Source organism: Furipterus horrens, unplaced genomic scaffold, assembly GCF_987537825.1.
Source record: "Furipterus horrens unplaced genomic scaffold, mFurHor1.1.pri manual_scaffold_1, whole genome shotgun sequence".
In the NCBI taxonomy this organism is placed as follows: domain Eukaryota; kingdom Metazoa; phylum Chordata; class Mammalia; order Chiroptera; family Furipteridae; genus Furipterus; species Furipterus horrens.
In genome coordinates, this window is record NW_028327171.1 from 107,664,712 (window position 1) to 107,687,514 (window position 22,803).

At 44.2% G+C, this 22,803-nt stretch overlaps 1 protein-coding gene across 1 annotated transcript in view; it reads right to left on the reverse strand.

The window, feature by feature from the left end:
* Window positions 1–4,325, reverse strand: part of MYLK (myosin light chain kinase) — a 186,335-nt gene extending 182,010 nt beyond the window's left edge. Inside the window, exon 1 of the mRNA XM_090277598.1 lies at window positions 4,237–4,325. The gene's annotated coding sequence lies outside the window, so the exon portion shown is untranslated. The remainder of the gene's footprint in view (window positions 1–4,236) is intronic.
* Between the last annotated feature and the right edge of the window lie 18,478 nt (window positions 4,326–22,803).

The following is a 22,803-nucleotide window of genomic DNA, read 5'->3' on the forward strand; positions in this document are numbered from 1 at the left end:
CCTCGCCACAGTAAGAACCCCAGAGTGCAGATCCAGAACGAGCCATTATCTTACAAAACTAACCAAATGATATTTAAAAGGAAAGATAAAATGCTGGTGAGACTGTGGTGAGGTAGGCATGCTCATAAGCATTCCAAGGACTATTATAAACTGGTGAGATCTTTCTGGAAAGCAGTTTGGCAACAAGTCTCTGAATAAAATGTCCATCTCTTTCCCCAGTAATCCTACATTTAGAAATGTATGATTGGGAGACAATAAGAGATGCAGCTCCACATTTATATATGAAAATGCTAATAACATTATTCATAGCAAAAGAAACAATAATAATCCAGTTAAATAGAAATAGAAAAAATACTTAGTTAAATATATAGCAGTGAGAATGGGTTAAGCACAGCGGAATACAAGGCAGTTATATGAGTGTATACTCACAAGAAAAATAATGACAGAAATTAAATAATATAGAAATTTTAAATTAAAATTAAGTTTTACTACAGAAAATTTCAAAGATACTGAAAAGTAGAAGATAAAATAAGCACCTCAAATACCCATCTCCTATATTCAACAATTAGCATTTTGTCATATATATATTGTGTTGATATATGTGTTTGGAGAACCAACTGTGATATAGTTTTAATAGCAAGAATTATGATATATTCATTCACTCAATTAAAACATATTTATTGATTCCCAGACAAGAAAAGAGCTAAAGGAGTTCATCATAACCAAATCAGTATTATAAGAAATGTTAAAGGAACTTCTTTAAGAAGCAGAAAAAGATAAAAAGTATGAATAATAAAATGGTAAAAACTACATACCTATCAATAATTACTTTAAATGTAATTGGATTAAATTCTCCAATCAAAAGACATATGGTGGCTGAATGGAAGAGAAAACAAGATGCATACATATGCTGACTATAAGAGACCTACTTCAGGTTAAAAGATATACACAGACTGAAAGTAAAGGGATGAAAAAATATATTTCAGGTAAATGGAAATGAAAAAAAAATAGCCAGGGTAGCAATATTTATATCAGACAAAACAGACTTTAAAACTAAAACTATAATAAGAGACAAAGAAGGACATTTCATATACAGTAGCCAAGAGATGGAAGCAATCTAAATGTCTATTGATAGACAAATAGATAAAGAAGATGTGTACATATATATAATGGAATATTACTTGGCCATAAAAAGCTTGAAATCTTATCATTTGCAACAATACAAATGGACCTAGAGAGTATTATGCTAAGTGAAATAAGTCAGACAAAGACAAATACCACATGATTTCACTTACATGTGGAATCTAAAGAACAAAATAAACAATCAAAACAGAAATAAACTCACAGATACAGAGAACAAAACTGATGGTTGCCAGATGGGAGGGGGATTGGGGGATTGCGTGAAAAGGTGAAGGGATTAAGAAGTAGTTACAAAATAGTCACAGGAATTAAAGTACAGCACAGGGAATATAGTCCATAATATTGTAATACATCTGCATGGTGCCAGGTGGGGGTATTAGACTTATTGGGGGATTACTCTGTAAGTTATATAACCACTATACTGTACACCTGAAACTAATATAATATTGAATGTTACCTGTAATTGAAATTTTTTTAAATTAAAAATCTATTTATTGAACATCTATCATATACCAAACTAAGTGCTAGGGATACGGGAATGAACAGTTGTGTGCATGTGGTGAATGGGGTAACATGGGTCGGGAAGGAATGGGTTTCTTATATCCTGCAGAGCTACCCAGGACCATACCTCAGAAGGGACACTGCTCCTTCGAACCCTCTTCCACTGCCACTGAGGTGAGGTGACGGAGACACTCTGTGCTGTCACACAGGTGGGTGGGGGAGTAGGGTGGAGGTGGAGATTGGTGTCCTGAGGGTCATACCCTGCCAATAAAGCCAGGGGCACTGTTCCTTTCTAACTGTGAGCTGGGCAAGGTACTTCAGCTCTCTTGGCATCAGCCTTTTTCCATAAAATGGAAATGATAATACGAACCTCAAAAGGCTGAAGGGAAGATCTGAATAGAGTGCATATAAAATGCATAATATAGCATAAAAGGGATTCAGTGAGTGGTAGCTGTCAACACCATCATCCAGCTCCCAAAGGAAACCCAGTTTCCCCGCTTACAGGGCACAGACCCCTTTCACCAAGGACAGCAAGATGCCAGGCCAGCCTGACTATTATCTTCAAGGGCAGCTGAGTGGGATTACTGTCTAAGAGAAGTAGGAGGTAGATGGCAGAACTCTGTGAAAAGATGGGGAAGAAGGATTGTCATCTGTGTTCCAGCAGCACTGCTTAATGGGCAGAGTTCTTGCTTCTGATGTTGGCTGGGCACCAGTGTTAGTCCCCATAGTCCTGCAAAGCAGTTCTGACTATGTTCCTTTTACAAATGAGGACACCGGGGCTCAGAGAGTCAACTCTACTTGTCCAAGGTCACATTGCTAAGAAGTAGAAACCAAGCCAAAATCTGACTGCAGTCATACCCTGGGCCCCATGACCCAGATGAGGAATTTCCTGCCATTTCCAGTACAGGGAGATGCAACAGGCAGAGGCTATTACAGAGAGGAAGACTGGGAGCAGCAGAGAGGCAGGGGGCAGGGAATGTGTCTTCCCTTCTGCTCTCAGGCCGGGCTTTGGAAGTCATGATACTCTTCTGCCTCAGTTTTCAGAGGAGCTGGAAGCCAGGAGTGGTGACACCAGGCTCAGGACCCTATCTACAAATCCTCTTGATCCAAGACCTTCTGAGATCCACCTAAACCTCCCAAAGGCCCATCAAAGAGAATGTGATTGGCCTCAAGAATACAGAAGACAGAAGTCATTCAGCCTCAGGGGAGGTCTGGCTTCATGGTTAGAAACAGAACAGGCAAGTCAATACAGCCAGGTCCCTACAAGGCAGTTGTGGGGTCATAGTTACTGAATATCATGCAAGCAGGGCCAGAGGCCAGTCCCAGGGTGGCCAGATACACCAAACAGCTCCGCTCAGCCCATCACCCTGCCCACTGCCATCAACAGCATAAACAGATTCCATCCACACTGCCAATTAATGGCTACTGACAGATTTGGAATGCTTTTTCAAAAAATAAATAAATAAAATGAAACCATCCTTGTTCCCTTCTAATCCCTCGTCCAGCCTGGTGGCCACATTCGCATTGAGAATACCAGCATTATCTTCTCTGTTGGCAGAGCAGTGCTCGGTGGCTGGAATTAAACAAACCAACTAGAGGATTTTATTCAATAATGATCAAAGGACAGAGAAGTAAGAAGAGAAAAAATTGAGTGGGGGTAAAAAGAAAAACAGTGGCTCCCTGGCCAGGTAGCTCAGTCGGTTTGAACATCATCCGGATACACCAAGGGTGTGAGTTCTATCCCTGGTCAGGGTACATGCAAGAAGCAACCGATGAATGCATAAACAAGTGGAACAACAAATCAATGTCTCTCTCTCTCTCTCTCTCTCTCTCTCTCTCTCTCTCTCTCCCTCCCCCTCTTCCTCTCCCTAAAAAAGAAAATCAATAAAAAAAGAAAGAGCAGTGGTGAGAGAGCTGGAAGCAGCCCCTTACCCTAACACACACACACAATGCCTGGGCCAAAACTCACCACCAAATAAGGGTCCACAAGTAACAGAATGTATTAATCATTCAAAGCAGCGCTAAGTTAATCTGACTTTAATTTGGTCAAAAGCACTATAAATTATCTCTTGAGCTCAGGAAGGAACACTTTCAACTATGGCCAAAACAGTGCAACTCTGAGGCAAAAAGACTCAGAATAAAAGTTAAAAATCAGGGATCAAGTTATATGGCAGGTTTAGAGAAACCAGCTGTCCCCTTCATTACCTAAGGAGCATGCATTTTAAACGACCATTGTCTTTAAGCACCTGATCAGTCAGCAGGCGTCCTGGAAATACCATGCCTTTCTTATAGGGAAGGGCTGCCGGCAGGCTCTGCACTGGAAGCCTGGCTCTCAGAGGTGAACCCACCTACAAGCCACAGCACACGGCACAGGCCGCAAACAACCCAGGTGCAGATGCCCCAGGCGATGATAGCTCCACTCTCCCCACCTTAAATCTCCTCTCTGCAGGACTCAAAGCCTGACAAATTTCCTAATTGCTCCTAATCCTGGTGCAGGCTGCTCCTCTGCTGTGGGCTGTGTCAGGATGACTTGCTGTGACCCATGGGAGCAAACAACTGAGCCGAGCCACATGCCAAAGAATAGACACGCCTTACCGTGGCCTCTTCCCCAGGCAGCTCTCACATGAGTTGGGACGTGTGGGCGGCCATTCTTTACCACTGTACTGCAGAGGTTCCTGTCCAAGGTCTGTCCCAGAAGGAAGAGAGGGACAGAGAGCCAGGGACACTGCAGAGCACAGGACCAGATTGAAAAAGTTAAGGGGGGTTTGACTTTGCTCACAGATGTTGCAACTTTCCTTCCGCTGGGCAGCCAGCTTCACCCGGTCAAGGAAATCTGTTGTTCTAATCCGTCCAGCTGGGGTGACCTTTGAAACCTCTGGCTGCCAGCTGCAGAGGCTCTTAGTGGAGTCCTGGGCAAACCAGGGGTGGACGCTCATGGGTTTTTACAGAGCTGCAGATTCCAGTCTGAGTGTGGAGCAAAGGGGAGGATGCTGTCAAGTAGAGAGCTGAGCCCTTGGAGGGGCTGGGCACATCTGGCTTGGAATACCAGTCACCCCTTGGCACATCTAGCCTAGAATTACCACCCAGGGCTCACACGACATTGTCTCCTGAGACCCAGCTGCTTCCTCCTTAAATTGAGAAAGCCCTGTTTATAATCCCTTCAGCAGGAGGCCAGCCCAGAAGCAGATGGATAGGGGAACTCCAGGCTGTAATTGTCTTAGAGAATCTGGGCTGAGATTTCAACCAGGCTCCACAGACCATGTTCACATTGTGCAGAGGACCCAACGGCACTGGTCCTGACCCTGAGGAGCTTCAGGAGCAGTCCCTGGAGCATAGCTCTGAAGTGTGGTAGCAAGGTGATCCTTAGAGCAGTCGATACCTCTAACTCCAAAGGACAGAAGGATTTCCATAATTCTAGAGGACTCTCTCATCCTATGCAACTCACCCCTTGGGACAGACTTTGAATGTCTGAATTGGCAATGACATGAATTTGAGCTTTTCCACTGGCTCATGTCTAATTCTTAAGTGACTGGTATTCTTGTAACACCTAGATGACCCCTTACCCTCTAGCTCAGTTGTTCTCAAACTTCTTGATCCCAGGGCCCCTTCATATTCCTAAAAAATATTGGGGATCCCAAAGAGCTTTTGTTTGTGAGTTACTGCTATCAACATTTACCATATTAGAAATTAAAACTAAAAAAAAATTAGTTCATTTAAAAACATCAGTAAGTCCATTATATGTTAACATAACATTTTAAAAAGAAAAATATATTTTCCAAAACAAAAAAAGTAAGAACAGTTGTAGATTTTTGCAAACTTCCTTAATGTCTGGCTTGATAGAAGACAGCTAAATTTTCACATCGGTTTCTGTATCTAGTCTGTTGTGACAGCATAGTATTTGTAGCTGATGGAAAACTCCACTGTACACTGAAGAGAAAAGGCAAGTGAAGAAGGCAAACAACATTTTGTCACAAAAATTATTTGAATCTCAGGACCTCTGAAAAAGTCTCAAGGACCCCAAGGGTCTCCAGGGCACACTGTAAGAACTATTGCTTTAGTCTATCACTCTACTCTTCTTGTCACTATCTGCTCTCACTTCCGCCCTCCCTAAAATATGCAAATGGATCCTGGCCATGTGGCTCAAGTGGTTGGAGCATTTTCCCACAGACCAAAAAGGTTGTGCGTTTGATTCCCGGTCAGGGCATGTACCCCAGTCAGGGTGTGTATGAGAAGACACCAATCTGTGATTCTCTCTCACGTTGATGTTTCTCTCTCTCTCTCTCTCTCTCTCTCTCTCAAAGCAATGCAAAAATGTCCTCAAGTAAGGATTAAATAAACAAACAAACAAATAAATAATAGGAGTAGTGGTGTACAGCTTTGAGGGACAGGTGAGGAAGAGGGTGAATTAATATCTAACTTGCTCCCATTCTTTTCTTCTAAGGAAAACTGTAGAGCAAATGTAGACCAGAGCAATCTGAAGCATGGAACAGACACTGGTGAAGAAAACATCTTTAAGTCAATTAAGTTATTGACCAAGAACTAAATATATACCCAGATTCTATTGGTTGTAGTAGAATTTTGAATATTTTATGGCTAATAAAGGAGGAATGAATCCAAAAAACAATGCTGTTCACCACTGGGGAATGGAGGTAAATTGGATCTAAGCCTCAGATGGAGACCTCTGGTAGTAGGCAATGGGACTGGGAAAGTCATATGATTTGGGCAGAAACAAGGACGATGATTTGGACAAAATCATGGAAAGTGTGTTCATCAAATCTGCAGTTTACACTAAGCAAGTAGGAACAGCTACCATGTTGCATGTTAAATACACCCCTGAATGATCAGCAAAAGGGACCACAGCTCAAGAGGATGTTTAAAAGAACAATTTTTAAGTTTCTACACTTAGGCTCAAAAACAAAAACTAAATAACTGCCAAGTACAAAATGGCTGATTGGAAATACTCAACGCAGACTCTGGTCCAGTTGGGGTTAGGTCAGGTCCCATGTTAGGGAAGTGCATCAAGTTCCACACATCACCGTTGGCAGCCATGCAGTTGTGTGGTTGTATGATTAACCTGTCTCCCCCACTGGAGGACAAGCTTCACCAGGTTACAGGTCCTGCTGTGTTTTGCTTATCCGTATCATAACTAGAATACTGATAAGCAAAATTACTGATGAGTAAGTTCTCAGTAGACACTTGTGGAATACATGAATGAATAGAAACTTGTGTTAAAAAAAATGTTCAGATCACCTCCAAACTATGACCCCACTGGATTTTATTGTATAGGGAACTTTGTGAATGTTAGAGAGAGCATGCAGGGAAAGCAGTGGGTGAGCAGGTCACAACAATGTATCTACCCCTCTGGGACCTACGGGCATTTGGCTCTAGACACATGCCAGTCTAGCTCTAAACCTGGCATGTAACTCATGCACCCTTTCTATTCTTTGCTTCTCAGTCTTCCTGAGTGTAAATGGGTGTAACAACACTCTGCCTGGAGTACACACTCTGGGTTTCCTGCTGGCAACCCGAGCCACTCAGATCCACATCCCTGGGTTCCCAAGGGAAATCACACCAAGCCAGCCTGCTCTGTCTCCCACAGCTGAGTTCTTCCCTGAGCATCAGGCAGCCTCTCCCACTGCATGGCTTCCTGGGCCTTCCCTTTTGGAAAACACATTAAAGGAGGGGCTGGGATCCTACAGGCAGAGGAGCTGCCCACGTCAGCCTGGCCACATCAGCAGAGCAGCAGAGTATGGGTGGGAGGAGGGTGTCTGCTCAGCAACACAACCCTGAGTGCCCACAATTTGGCAGAAAGTTATTTTTAAGTTTTCTCAAAAGGGGACACACACACACAGATCTAGTCAAATAAACAGACCCAACCGCACACACAGTGTGAATGAGCAAGGCCTGGTCTCCTGGAGCGGCTCTCTTCCTGTTGGGGTTCTTGCTTAATTGGGGATTTAATGAGAACAGGCTGAGAGAAGCTCTTTGCAATAAAAGTCACATGCAAAAGAAATCAAAGCCAGAAACCCTGATTATAACTAAATTAGCAAAATGTACATCCCTATCACAATCTAGCAACAATCCTAAAGTTCACTCACATTGTTATCAGGTATCATCCCTGCAGAAGGAAGTTTGGGGTCTTAAATGTGTCCAACCATACCGTTCTCAAACGCCAGAGCTCCTCCCTCCAGTCTGCTAAGCCATACGGGTTGTGCCCAGTTTTTAAACCCTATGAAATGATCACTATGGGTACTTAGGTAGGGGCTGCCCAACCACCTCAGTCAGTGGGAGACCGGGAAATCAACTCAGGGAATAGGCACAGAGCTCCTGGCTTCCACCCCTATGATGCTCCATAGTGGGGAGCAGACTGCTCTGCAGTCAGAAGCTGTGTTCTCCCCGGCTAAACTGTGTGGCCTGAGGCAAGTGACAATCTCTGAAAGTCTTAGTTTACTCATCTGTCAGATGGGGCTACTACTAATAACCCCCACCTGCAGGGCTGCTATGAGAATCAGCAATGTATATAAAAAGCATTCCCAGGCCAGTCACTGGCACAGAATAAGTGCTTAATCGGTGGTGGCTGCTATTGTTAACATTGTCATTGTTTCCAGATTTCTCTCAAAAGCTCAGATGATAGTCCTGACCAGTACGGCTTAGTTGGTTGGGTATCATCCTATAAAGCAAAAGGTCTCCAGTTCGATTCCCAGTCAGGGTTCATGCCTGGGTTGCAGACCTAGTCCCTAGTTGGGGGTGCACGTGAGAGGCAACCAATCGATGTTTCTCTTCTGCATCAATGGTTCTCTCCTTTTCTTTCTCCCTCCTTTCCCCTCTTTAAAAATAAATAAATAAAATATTTTTAAAAAAGAGGACAGAAGAGCCTTAGCCAAGGAGGAAACTGGCACAGGAGAAAACAGAAGACAGAAGAGGAGGGTAAAACAGCACAGAAGACAGGGTCAGGGACTCCACTGCTCACTACGGCTGCACTACAACCAGCTCTGTGACCTTAAGAGAGTCAATTTCCTTCCTCACTCTTCTCTGCAGGGCCTGAAGGGCCTCTCTGGACCCTTCCTGGCCTAGTGCACCTGTGTCTCCACGATTGGGACCAGCTCTCCATAGAACACCTGGGCAGGTAAGAAAGGTTTCATCAAGGGAAGCCAAAGCCAGAGCTGGAACAAGGTGCTGCGGGACACCAGGGAGGAGGCAAAGCCCTCCCTGCTGCTAGAAACTTCTGTTCAGGGTCCCCCGTGCAGGGCACCACAGGCCCAGCAGCCAAGTCAGCAGGCCCTCAAGGCACAGCCGTGAGATACTAGCACAGGCCATGGAGACTCTGACGACTGGGCCAGCACTCGCCACAGGCACCTATGCAGTCGTTCCAGCTTCTTAGCCTCTGGCCAGCTCCCAGGTCAGTCCAGGGAGGCACTGGGGCTGAAAGAGCTGAGCAGAAACCCCAGGGGAAAAGGAGAAAGAGAGACATCCAGTAATAGGTACCGCTTAGTGAGCACGATGTGCCAGGCATGGGAGTAAGTACGTATGGCGACTTGCCTCACTTAATCCCTTACCAGAGCGGCAAATATTAGCAGCAAAATTAATGGGGGAGTGTCGCTCAGTAAATGGAAGGTATTCCTTTTCTTTCTGCTATTTCACTTTTCCTCTCCCTCCACCAATTCAGCCAACGTTTAGTAATTTGAGTAATTTAGCAACATGAGCCCTGAGCAAGAGGCACAGGTAGGAGGGCTAGTGGGTGGGTCTGGGCAGCCCACGGTGGTATGGGTGGTGGTCTGGGTGCGCTGTTGGTGTCGTAATGTCAGAGGATTGAGAAAGATCTAGAAAGAGGAGGGTGGGGGAGCGAAGAGAAGGGTCACCAGCTTGTGCCATGGAACTGTGCTGCCCCTCCTCTCCTGGTCTTTGGAGAAGCCCAGGAAAGCTTTGGAAAAGAAGGCCCAGGAAGGAAGTGAGCCTCTTGATTCTGCTGATCACTGCCCCCCCCTGCCCCCCCCGCCCCCCCCCCCCCGGCCCTGAAGGGGGCGCTGAGCAGCTTCTCTAGCTCCTGACTGGACTGTCCCATCCTTTTTGCAAAGTTGCCTGAAGCACGTCCTGCCCCTCACATTTGAGGTGGGGGAATGCTGGCCCTATGCTGGTGATCTGAGGGGACAGGCCCAGAGGACCCTGTGCCAGGACGGCCCTTAGACCCTGAGAACACAGCTGCGGGTGAACTGTGAGCAGAGCCCATGTGGCCCTTGCTCCTTTCCACACAGTTTTGAGGAGACGCCAACTTCCCCTGGCCCATGTCTCCGAGAAAACATTCGCTCCACAGCTAGACCAATGCCTGGATAAGTCGAGGAGAGAGAATGAGGAGGCCACTTCTCTGGGAGTCCTGCCTTTCCACGTGACAGCCGCAGGCATCAGGCTGGAACAGCGTCTTCCAAGAAGGGGAGCAGGAAGCACTGCTGACAGGAAGGGCTGAGGAGATGTGGACGCCGATAAGAACCAAGGCTGAGCGTGAAGACTGCCTCCAGCCACAAGCATCTGCAGCTCCTGCGGGACCACCTGGGGCCCTGGGCAGTTGCCAGTACCCACCTGGCTCTGGCATGCCCATGGCTCCTGTGAGCTTCCCTTACTGAGGGGCCTGGAGATACCTTCCCACTGTGTCATTGCACAAGAAAATGCACACAGCCACCCCGATGTTTCAACTCCGACATGCTCCTCAATTTGCAAGTTGAGTTTGCAGCTCTTTTCTAATTACTCCCACCAACACAACCTGCCACCTCTGGCTGAAGCCAAAGGCCTGGCAAAGAGTGTGATGGATTTCTCATTTTCCTTCCAGCCTTGGTTAGCACTGAGACAAGAGGGTAGGTGCAGAGAGAAGGCGAATGAGGAGGCAGCCGACATGTGGTGTCTCTGATATGCTGGAGGAGGGAGGGTGCTAAATCCAGGTGGGGTTCTTTTCCATACAATTTTCCCAGGTGAGTTTTTTCCATACAATTTTCAGGTTGGCCACGTCACCTAGAGAGAGGAGCAATCACCACTCCAGGGTCAAGCCCAGACTTGTATCAAGAACACAGGTAGGGTTACCACTAGTCTTAGCACACTAGTGACAATAAATTGACAATCTAAGAGTAAGCTAGGTGGTGACAGTCAGCCAGTAGATTTCAGTAAATGATCTCATCATAGGCTTTATGGTCAGACATGCCTGGCTGTGAACTTGCTTCTGCCATTTAGTAGCCAGATAACCTTGGGTCATTTATTAACCTCTCTAAACTTCAATTTTCCCATCTGTAAATTTACTTTGTGGGGCTCTGTAGAAATTAGAGGTAACTTCAAGTATCTAACACAAAGTAGGTACTCAGCATGCCCAAAACATTGCAACTATAATATGCAATTTCTAACGATACCTGGCACATAGCAAGCACTCAACAGAAGCTAACTCTCACAGTCAATTATGATGATGAATCAGAGGTATCGTATTTTACTTAGATGTTTTAGTCCATTTAAATATTACTACAGATATAGCCCTATCTGTCATTAAAAGATTACTAACTCACACTTTCATGTTGACTTACTTTGATCAGTTACTTGTCAATGGCTAGACAATAAGCATTGTTCTCACTCTTCCAAATTGTGAATTACTACTACCAGAGTGGGATATGCCTAGATCACAGAATGTGAGGGCTGGAAGAAGACCTGTATCATCTGATCCAACCCCCTCAGTGTACAGATGAGGAAATGGGCCTAGAGTGGACCTATGTATCCTCAAAGATGGGAACAGGGATCTCCTAAGTTTGCAAGGCCAAGAAAAAATGGCCAGGTCCATCTAGCAGTGCTGAGCAGGGGTGGGCAGCTGAGCAGAGGAACTAATTTGGGAAAGACTGGGACCGAGAGGAGTTTTGAGAGGTATATTCATCAAATTGATTGAGACTAGGTTGCAGAAGACCTAGAAGATAGCAATGCTCTTAGATAAAGCTGCCGAAAGGGCTTCCATTTAAAATTAACATTGAGCTATGAAATGCTTTCCTGATCAAGATTGCATTCAACTAGACTACATACTGAGATACGTTATAATCACATTTTATTGATGGGAAAGCTGAGACTTGACGCTCAAAGACTAAGTGACTTGCCTAAAGTCACATAGCTAGTAAAGCAGAACTAAATTCTAGTCCTTCTTACTCCAAATCCTGGTTCAATTTGGTAACATGCTCAGGAAAGATTTAAATCTTATAATAAAAAATACCATGCCCAACAGCAAATTTCCAACATAACAACTGTGTTTATAGTTCCTTAGATTTTATTGGAATGATATCTGATAGGTACAAATTTGACTGGCCCAGGGAAAGCCCCTTACATTTGTCCTAAACATACAGATGGCTTCATTTCAATCCCTCAGGCCTGAGGTAAACCAGGCATAGTGGCTAATCTCTAGAAAATTTATGCACCACTATCAGTAGATATTCCTCTCCCCACACACAGAGATGCTCTCTTTTTCCATTCACAGGACAGAAATCTCTGTGTTCTCCCCCAAAGCTTGCTGCTCTGCTCCAGGCTCCCCTCAACTCTCCTCCCACTGGCTGGACAAAACCGCAGACCTTGGCCTTGGGTGCTATATCAGGCATGCCAGGAGATGCCTTGGCCATGTGACAAGCCCTATGTCTCCACATGCAATTCACCCCTTGCCCTCACCCACCCTCCTGTGATATTAGGGCCTACTCCCAGGACAGCCTCCAGCTGTGGATGAGAAACAATGGCTTAGTGTTTTCCGGAAATTACCTGGGGTGGTGGAGGGCTGCCAACCCAACCCAGCCAGGCTTATCATCCCAACAGCCAAAAGTCAGGCTCAGACACAGCCCTGCTCCTCCTCCAGACTTCTTCATTCTTCACACCGAGGGGCTGTGTCAGCTCCCTCACTTCTGCTGGTTGCACCTCCGCCTCACACTCTCCAGTCCCACTAGGGGCAGGGGCACAGGGGAACCTGCTTCTCTGAGGTTCCTTCAGGATTCCTGGGTACCAATGTTGGGTCCTTTGCAGAGAAGACTCACTCACCCTAGGAACCTGGAATATCAAGGCTGGGAGGGACCTTAGAAAATGATAGGATCCCACCTGCAACCACAGAGTGGTGCAGCTCTGTGCACTTTGGGGATAGCTGTGGCCACCTCATTCTGGAGAATCAACTATACTCGAAGATTTGGGAGAAACATTTTTATATCAAAACCAATGTATTCACATTATTTTATAGAACGACAACTACAAGTAGATTTTACAACTAACTATAGGATTTCAAAGGAAGGCAATGCTTTCTATAAGTTGTTTCAGGCTATAGCCCCAAGCCCCTACCCTCACAATACCTGTTCTTTCTCTATCTCCCTTGGGGATGGAAAAGTCAGAGAACCCCTGGTCCCATCGAAACCTCCTGTTTCACAGAAAGGAAACCTTAGGCCCAGATAAGTGAAAGGACTATGAACTGCAATATCTGTTAGTAATAAAAAAAAAAAACCCATTTATTGAATGCTTAGTAGGGGCTAGGTACTGTACTGAGGTCTAAGTTCACTGTCTTTTTCAAAGTAACTCTATAAAATAAGTATTATTTTCATTTAAAAAATGAAGACTCAAAAGTTGAGCAATACATCCAAGGTTGCAGAGCTAACAATAACTGCTACTTCTTATCAGCTAGATTTGAACTCAGGCCTTTGACTCCAACATTCAGACAGAGAAGAGCTGGGAGTGGGTCTGAGTCCAAGGTCCTGCCATCTTATCCTGGCTCTGCTACTAGATTACACATAGCCATAGAACCCAAGGGGACATGAGCTCACCTTTTCAGTCTACAGGTAAGAAAACCAAGGCCCAGAGACAAAAGCCTGGCTTAAGGCCAGAGCCACTGAATTTCAGGAACAGAATCTGCCTACAGTGGGTCCTGAGGAAACGTCCTAAACTCTCTGGGGTTATAAAAACATCTAACATCCATATTAGGTGTATCGATTTGTAATCTGGCCTGCACATCAGTCAGTCTCTGTAAGCCTGAGCACTTGGGGGGCCTCACACATTTTGGTCTGCAGAGAACAGTCCAGACAAGATACAGCCTCTTGGCAGTAACTGGACAACTGCACTAAGAAAACTCATTTTAAAATTGCCAGTCACTTCTGTTTCTGAAGTGATTAGCTAGTCTGCTATTAATTAGCTAAGCCTTGGACACCAGGAAGCAGAACATATACAATAGTAGCCAAAACCACTGCCACAAGGATGCACATCCTCCCAGCAAGGAAAATCCAGAAGTCCATTCATCCTGTGGTTCACATCTATAAGAAGTTTCTTCCAGATCCCAACTTCTTAGGCCATTGATATTTGTCTAAAAAAGCCTACTCCATGGCTGGACAAAAACATGCTGAGAAGATGCAACTCCCTCTTGACAATTTAGAGTAGTTATATTATCCTTGGTTTTCATATTGATCACCTACACCAACTGAGCCAGGTTTAGCAAGTTTGTGCCCCCAGCAGAGCAAGGTTCAGTCTGGGGTTAGAATGCACAGTCCACATACCCATCACTGTATGTTTACTGAGCACCTATAATGGCCACTGTAACCATAAATAAGGTGAGAAGTTAAACAGCATGTGGTAGATACCACATCCTCACTCTGCCAGTGGTCTCTATTTGCTTGCATGATCTCTCCCCCATCACACCCTGATTGCCCTCCCACACTTGCCCTTGCTTTTCGTTCCCAGTTGAAGTACCCACTCTCTATGTGAAGAGTTTAACCTGCAGCCCCCGAGTGCCACAGGAGGTCTAGAGCTGGTGTTTGCAGAGCCTGGAACTGTCGGGGCCCCAATTTCAGGCTTGAGCTGAAAATGCATCAGCAAGAACATAGCCACATCCTTACCCAAGAATATATTCATTGATTTCAGACAGAGAGAGAGAGAGAGAGAGAGAGAGAGAGAGAGGCATCAATATAAGAAACATCAGTTGCCTCACATACGTGCCCCAACTAGGGATCAAACCCAAACCTTTCAGTGTATGGAACAATGCTCCAACCATCTGGACCACCCAGCCAGGTCTCCTTCTAGTTTTTAAATTATTACCTGATAGGGGACTTTTCTTAAGAGAAAGCAGTCCCCTGGGACTTCCCAGAGTCCAGGGTCTGATGGGGAGAGATTCAGGACATTATACTGCAGAACTCTTGCCACCAACTATGCTCTGCCCAGACCTTAGGTTCCGCCTCCACAATGGCCTTGTCCTTCTTGATTTCTGGGCCCAACTAAGACCCGGACCTCACTATTGACCATACCTGTTCCCCATGGCATGCAAAAATGAAATGAGGGACAGATCAGAATTGTCTTGCTTACTTTCAGTTTGAGTCTTCACAATGGTTCTTTCTCCCCCATTAAAAGGTCAACTTCCCCCACCAGGCCACTGTAGGAAGCAGCAATTTGGCATGAGCCATACTTGCTCAGGTGTCCCCACTCAGTAACATGGTTCCTAGGAAGTTTGCCTATAGCTTGGCCTTCAAAGCAGAACTCTCTCTTTTTTAAGTGAGGCAATGATTTCCCCCTTATGTCTTAACTCCTGGGTTAAAATAGTTTCCAAGGGCCAAAAAGTAATTTCTAGCTTAAGTCCAGGAAAAGCCAAAGAGAACTTTTTCCCACACTTACCACCAGTATTGTTTAACCAAATAACAGGGGGAAAAACCCATCTTAGGAGGTTTAGCTATCTCTTGACTTCTGCAATCCCTGAAGCATTTACCTGTTTGCACAGGCACAGGGTAAGCTGCATCTGACTGGCTTCTCCTTTGACTGGAATCCCCCCTGAGCTGAGACTGTGAAGAGACACTGCCTAAAGAGAGACCTCTGCCTCTGCTCTCCCAGTCCCATGATGTCCAGGCAGGCATCTTAGGGCACTCAGGATCAGATCGAGCCTTGTGTGGACATGAGGGAGTGGACCTCCTCAATAATCTCACCCCATTTTTCTTGCAAGCACAGATGGTCACCTTGGTGCTCTGCTTAGTAACGGGGTTTCCAATAAGCCAGCCCTGATGGGGCCAACAGAACAGAGGGCAGACATCAAGAAGTAAACAGCCCACCAAGGCCAAGCCCCTATCTGCTTAGTTATCATTTTCTACCATTTGAACTTACTTCTGCATTAGGCATGTGGGCTTTTCTGACTATTATAAGTCAAGAACTTACCTAGGGAGCAATGCTCCCAGGTACATAAACAAGGGGGAAGGTTCAGCTAGCAAATTGTCTACTCTTATTGCTTCTGCTCATCGAACATGGTATGAGACATATGCTATATTTGTGGGATAGATGAGGAAGGATGCAAGGGAAAGATGGGCTCCTGGATCAGAGTGGAATCTGAACTCTAGTCACATGCTGGGGCAACTTAATGATCCTACAACTAATAACCACCTTAATTATTCTACAACTAATCAAGAAGCAGAGCTACATTCACATGTTACACCTGGGCCACTTCTACCTCAGCATCAGGGAATCTCAATTCAGCAGCTCTTAAGTGCTAGAGGCAACTAGCAGAGCAACTGACCTCAACCTAGAATGTTATACTCCTTCCTTTTCAACAGCTAAAGTGACCACATGATATATTGTCCAAACTAGGATTCTTCTGAGAATGAATAGGGGCACTATTAACATTTATGCTAGGACTATCCAGGGAAACCAGAATATACCTATGGCCATCCTAATCACTTCCACATTCTCTCTAAGTCCAGACATGGATGTGATTTCAAAGATGTCTTTCCTGGACACATTCATGCTTCACATGCCCTCAGTCCAGGAAACTGTTATGTTATTTCAAACACATATGGACATACTCTCATATGTGTCATTTCTCCTTTTCTAACAATGTCTTGGTGGCTAATTTTATTTTTTCTTTTTGCATTAACTTTAAATTCACTCCAGTTCCCTTATTCCATTTTCTTCTGTCATTGTTCATAAACAATATTTGCTGAAAGTCTGGTTGTGAGTAGAATTACAAGTGACATTTTTTTTCCTAACAAATACTATTTTATATATGTCCAAAAGAAGTCCAGCCATTTTTAATATAATGAGAATGGTTTACATGTTATTAATGTAACCTGGCAGCCAAGAAGAGTGGACTGGAATGTGCATGCGTGAACAATAATGACTTCACTGTACTAGCCAGTGGGAGCGGTAGATGCTACTGAGTGAGCAAGTGTCCTGTGTGGCCGTCGCATTCAAAATGACTGAGCGAGTAGACCAATAAATCTGCATCAAATTTTGCATTAAGCTTAAACATCTCCCCCGCAGAAACTATTCAGATGATTCAGAAGGCTTTTGGGGACGATGCAATAAGTGCAGTGCAAATAACAGCGTGGCACAAATGCTTCAAAGATTGCCAAGAATTTGTTGAAAGTGACCCACATCCTTAAAGGCCTGCAACAAACAGAGCACCTGAGAATGTTGAACGTGTATGGACTGCAATCAACGAAGATCAGCAACTGACAGTGTGAGAACTAGGAGCTGATCTGGGGATTACGAAAACTACTGTGTCCGAGGTTTTGATGTAGGATCTTGGCATGAATCATGTCATAGCAAAATTCGTTCCACAGCTTCTGCTACCAGAGCAGAAGGAATATCATGCTGCAGTTGGGAGAACTATGAGGTCCCAACGTGCATACTTTGAAGGGGACTGAAGCATCACTGTCCTATGTACAATGTTTCTGGTATCTTCTTCAATAAATGTCTCTACTTTTTCACATTACATGCTGGATACTGTCTAGATAGACCTTGTATTTCTAATCTTTTTCTAAATATGTACTTTTAGAAACAACATTAGATATACACATTATCACTGCCTTTATTTTTATACTTTCCTTCAAGCTAAACCACAAACTCTTTCCTGGTTAAGCATATTCTTCATCATTTTATTTTTTAAAAAGATTTTACTTATTTATTTTTAGAGTGAGGAGAAGAGAGGCAGAAAGAGAAGAAGAGAAACATCAATTGCTTGCCTCCTGCACGCCCTCAGCTGAGGACCTGGCCCACAACCCAGGCATATACCCTGACCGGGAATCCAACCAGTGACCCTTTGGTTTGTAGGCCAGTGCTCAGTCCACTGAGCCACACCAACCAGGGTTCATAATCTAATTTTTAATGATTCTACAATATTCCATCAAATGGAGTCACCATAATTTTACTCAATTGTGCTTTAATATTTACCATTTAGGTTGTTTCCAATTCAATTAAAAAACATCACATTATAATTTAATGAACATAACTTCTCCTTCATTCTATATTATTTCCACAAAATACATTCCAAGAATTTTGATTACTGATCAAAATGCATGACATTTTTATGGCTCTTGAATTTGGGTCCTCTTGATTTCTGTCATCCTACTATCTAAGGCCAACTCATGGCTCCCCAAATATTTCACTCTTTCCTCAGCCCCAGTTTGAGCTTGAACTCTGTGATCCAGTGCCTGATCTCAGGCGAGGGCCAGGTTTAGGATTCCTGCACCATTTGAAGGGATGTGCACTTAAATATCAAACAAGTTGGGCAATGTTTGGGAAGTGAGGCAAGTACTGAGAAAGACAGGAAAGGATCCAACCCCAAGGAGTCATGAAGTTCAAAACAACTGCTGTTAGCAAGCAAAACATGAAGCCTCTGTCCTTTCCTACATAACCCTGCCAGTGGGGCAGCTCCGGAATGCCTTTGGTGGTCTTTTCCACCCAGGTGAGTCCTGCCCTAACCAACCTCACCATCCCCTCTTCTCTAAGGCCTTCCCAGCATGATCTATGACATGGGTTCATGAGAGCCCCTCCAGGACAAAGATCCCACCAACCCATGATAAGATACGAAAAACTAGGACAAGTGGAGTTTCATACAGTTCAGTATATATACTTTAAAAGGTTGTCCTTAAATCTCAGTTTATATCCTTTATACTTTTCTGGAATTAATATATTCTTTCATTTATTTGTAAAAATGTCATGGTTTTATTTAATTAGTAGTTTGTTCACTCATCACATATTTTTTGAGAGCTCACTACCTACCAGCCAGGTGCTATGCTAGACCCTGGGAGACACAGCAGTGAACACAACAGACAAAGGTACCTGTAGTGTGAACTGTGACAATGAGCTTTTTTATTATAATTTAAGTGCCTGATGTTAAGCTTTCGATGCCAAGGCACTCACTTCAAAGTCAACCATCTGGAATAAACACATTGCCGGCCTCAGGAAAAGATAAAGACTAGATGAAGTCCCCTTGTCTTCAGAGAGCTTGGGTGACTTAGATAACTGACCATTTGACAGCTTTCTTTTCCCTTCCTGCGCTTCAGTTCCTGCTCTTATGTTTTAAATTCAACAATTAAGACTGAACCGTGAAACCCTAGGCAACGCACTCTTGATCCCAGTAAAAGCAGAACCCCAGATCTGTGCTTGAAATCACTTTCTCTCTCTCTTTCTTCTCTTCCCCCCACCTCTCCACCCAAGATCTCTCACTGTGTGGCCCTGGGCATGCAACGAACCATCCAGGACCTGTGAGTAATAAACCTTGTCTTTTCTAAGCTTCCTGATGGTGGTTGCTTGGATGGAATGGTTGGTGATGGATGGTGCAATCTTAATGAGAACCACAAGGGCCAGTCCAGCCACAACATTGGCTCAAGTCAGGGAAATGTCTGTGAGAGTTCACCACAAAGAGTACTGGTAGGCCCAGGTGAGTGTTCCCATACATTTCTAGCCAATAGCATCACTATCAATAGGCTGAGACAAATAGGAAACAGTGCCCCTGCCCAGAGTTTGAGCCCTGACTGTAGTGGCTTTGTCTTCGCATTGGTAGTAGCCTCCATGGGGCTCAGGTTTGTACATTTTCATATCACCCTGGCAGAGTGGCCTGCAGTCAGTTCTCATTACATATTTTCTGAAGACAGGCTTTCATCAAGACACCAACACTTACCAGAGAACTTAGTAGGGGCACTTGTTGCATGCACAGCAGAGGGGCATGAAGTTAGCCAGCTCCAGTGCCATGCTGCCTGGCTTCCAATCCTGGCTCTGCTGCAAGACTTTCAGCAAATTCTTTCATCTCTCTTAGCCTGATCCTCATTTTTCAAATGGGGAGGATGATAATAGTGCTTGCCTTAAAAGCCCATGAGGAGGAGAAGATGGCAGAGGAGTGAGGGGAGGCTGCGCTTTCTGGCTCCCAAGACCCATCTGTAGTTTGGACTAATTGCAGACAGAGCATCTCAGTGAGCAGCTGGACACTGGCAGGAGTCGAGCTTTGGCACTGCTGGATTAGAGAAAACCATCTGGGAATGACCTGTTTGGTGAGGATAGCGGAGGAAAAAGGGATGAGATGGGATTTCTCACTGGGTTGGCTCCCTGAGCTGTGAATGGAAGTTCACAAAGACTTTTTAGTGACTACAGGTTTCCCCAGAGGGGAATCAGGAAGAGAGCAGATCTCTGCCCGCTGGCAGAGCCAGGAGTGGGCCAGGTGGCATCTGGTGCTGAAAGACAAGAAATAGCATACTGCTGTGCATGTGAGAATGTGATTTCTCTTTATATTTTTCTCTTGTGTACTGCGGAGAGGGGAGGAAAGGTTGGAGGTGATAGGACATTCTTGAGGAGCTCAGGTGCAGAAGTGCGCTTGCCTACTCCCCAACCCTCCCCTTGGGTTGTGCGGGCACACACATGGAGGTGCCCTTGTCCACTGGCCCAGGCGTGCAACCAAGTCGCCGGCCACGCATCCGGGTGCCCCTCAGACACACCCCAACAGACATAAGCTACTCGATATAAGCAAGTTTGGCAAAATAGCAGGGCACAAAATAAATATACAGAAATCTAAGGCATTTCTGTACACCAACAATAAAATATCAGAGACAGAGACAAAAAAGAAAATACCATTTACAATAGCAACAAGGAAAATAAAGTACCTAGGAATGAACTTAACCAAAGAGATAAAAGACCTGTACTCTGAAAATTACATAACATTGAAGAAAGATATTAAGGAAGATACAAATAAATGGAAGCAAATACCATGTTCTTGGATGGGAAAAATCAACATCATCAAAATGGCCATACTACCCAAAGCAGTTTACAGATTCAATGCAATCCCTATTAAAATACCAATGATATATTTCACAGACCTAGAACAAATACTCCAAAAATTCATATGGAACCAAAAAAGACCCCGAATAGCAAAAGCAATCTTGAGACAGAAGAACACAGCAAGAGGAATCACAATACCAGACATCAAACAATACTACAAAGCCACTGTGATCAAAACAGTCTGGTACTGGCATAAGAACAGACATATAGATCAGTGGAACAGAATAGAGAGCCCAGAATAAATCCAGGAACATATGATCAACTAATATTTGATAAAGGAGGAAGGAACATAAAATGGAGTGAGAAGAGCCTCTTTAACAAATGGTGCTGGGAGAACTGGACAGGGACGTGCAAAAAATGAAACTAGAGCACCAACTTACACCACACACAAGAATAAACTCAAGATGGATCAAAGACTTAAATGTAAGCCATGACACCATAAAAGTCCTAGAGAAAAACATAGGCAGGAAAATTTCAGATATCCCACATAACAATATCTTCACGGATACATCTCCTAAGGCAAGAGAAATAAAGGAAAAATTAAACAAATGGGACTACATCAAACTAAAGAGTTTCTGCTCAGCAAAAGAAAACATCAGCAAGATAAAAAGGAAACCAACCATATGGGAAAACATATTTGCCAATGATATCTCAGACAAGGGACTGATCTCCAAAATATATAAAGAGCTTATATGATTCAACATCAAGAAAACAGACAACCCAATTAAAAATGGGCAAAGGACCTGAACAAACACTTCTCTGAAGAGGACATACAGAAGGCCCATAGACACATGAAAAAATGGTCAACATCACTAGCCATTAGAGAGATGCAAATAAAAACCACAATGAGATACCACTTTACACCAATCAGAATGGCCACCATCAACCAATCAACAAACAACAAATGCTGGCGAGGATGTGGAGAAACGGGAACCTTACTACACTGTTGGTGGGAATGCAGACTGGTGCAGCCACTATGGAAAACAGTATGGAATTACCTCAAAAAACTAAAAATGGAACTGCCTTTTGAACCAGCGATTCCACTGCTACAATTATACCCCAAAATCCTAAAACCCTAATTCAAAAGAACCTACGCACCCCTATGTTCATAGCAGCACTGTTTACAATAGCTAAGTGCTGGAAACAGCCTTAGTGCCCATCTGTAGATGAGTGGATCAAAAAACTGTGGTACATTTACACAATGGAATACTGTGCAGCAGAAAGAAGGAAATCCTGCCATTTGCGACAACATGGATGGAACTAGAGAGAATTATGCTTAGTGAAAAGCCAGGCAAAGAAAGCAAAATACCATATGATATCACCTAATACAGAAAACTAAAGAACAATATAAACAAATGAAATAAATAGGACAAGGAGCAGCATAACAGTCAATAGGGGGAGGGGGAGGGAGCGAAGGGGGATAAGAAAGGGAAGGGTCTAGTTAAGGAACGTGTATAAATGACTCATGGACATGGATAACAGGGAGGGATATGATTGTGGGAGAAGGGGTGGGCTGGGTGGGGGGAGCAATGGGGAAAAAATGGGACAACTGTAACTGAAAAACCAACAAATAAAATTAAGAAAAAAAAAAAGAGGCTATGAGGATTAAAGACCTCAGCACAGTGCTTGGCACGTCAAAAACCCCCAATAAGTGAACTCAGCCGTAGCGATGACAACAGCATCAATTGGGTGCTAAATAAACCAGCTAAGAGGTGACTGTGTCAACATTAAACCAGGTAAAAGGTCACAACCCAGAGAACTCAACTGAAATCAAAGATTCATCTGACTGGCCAGAAAGGCTAAGGATATAACTGGGAAAATTAAATCTGTATAGAAAGGAAGAAAAAAGAAAAAAAAAAACCCTAACCAGACTTTCTCTACTGATATCAATGATATAAACTAATAGGATTTCATTTATGTTGATTATGAAAACATGGCAAAATGCTCCTGTCAAACCCAGGACACTCCAATGCTGGGCATATGCCAGAATTCAATGATAAATGGCCAAATGAGTTGAGGGGAAGAGAAATGTGGACAAACCCAGTTCAGGGACTTCCCTGAAGTAGTGACATTCTACTGACAGGTACTTTCAGGTGCCATAGAGAGCTTTGG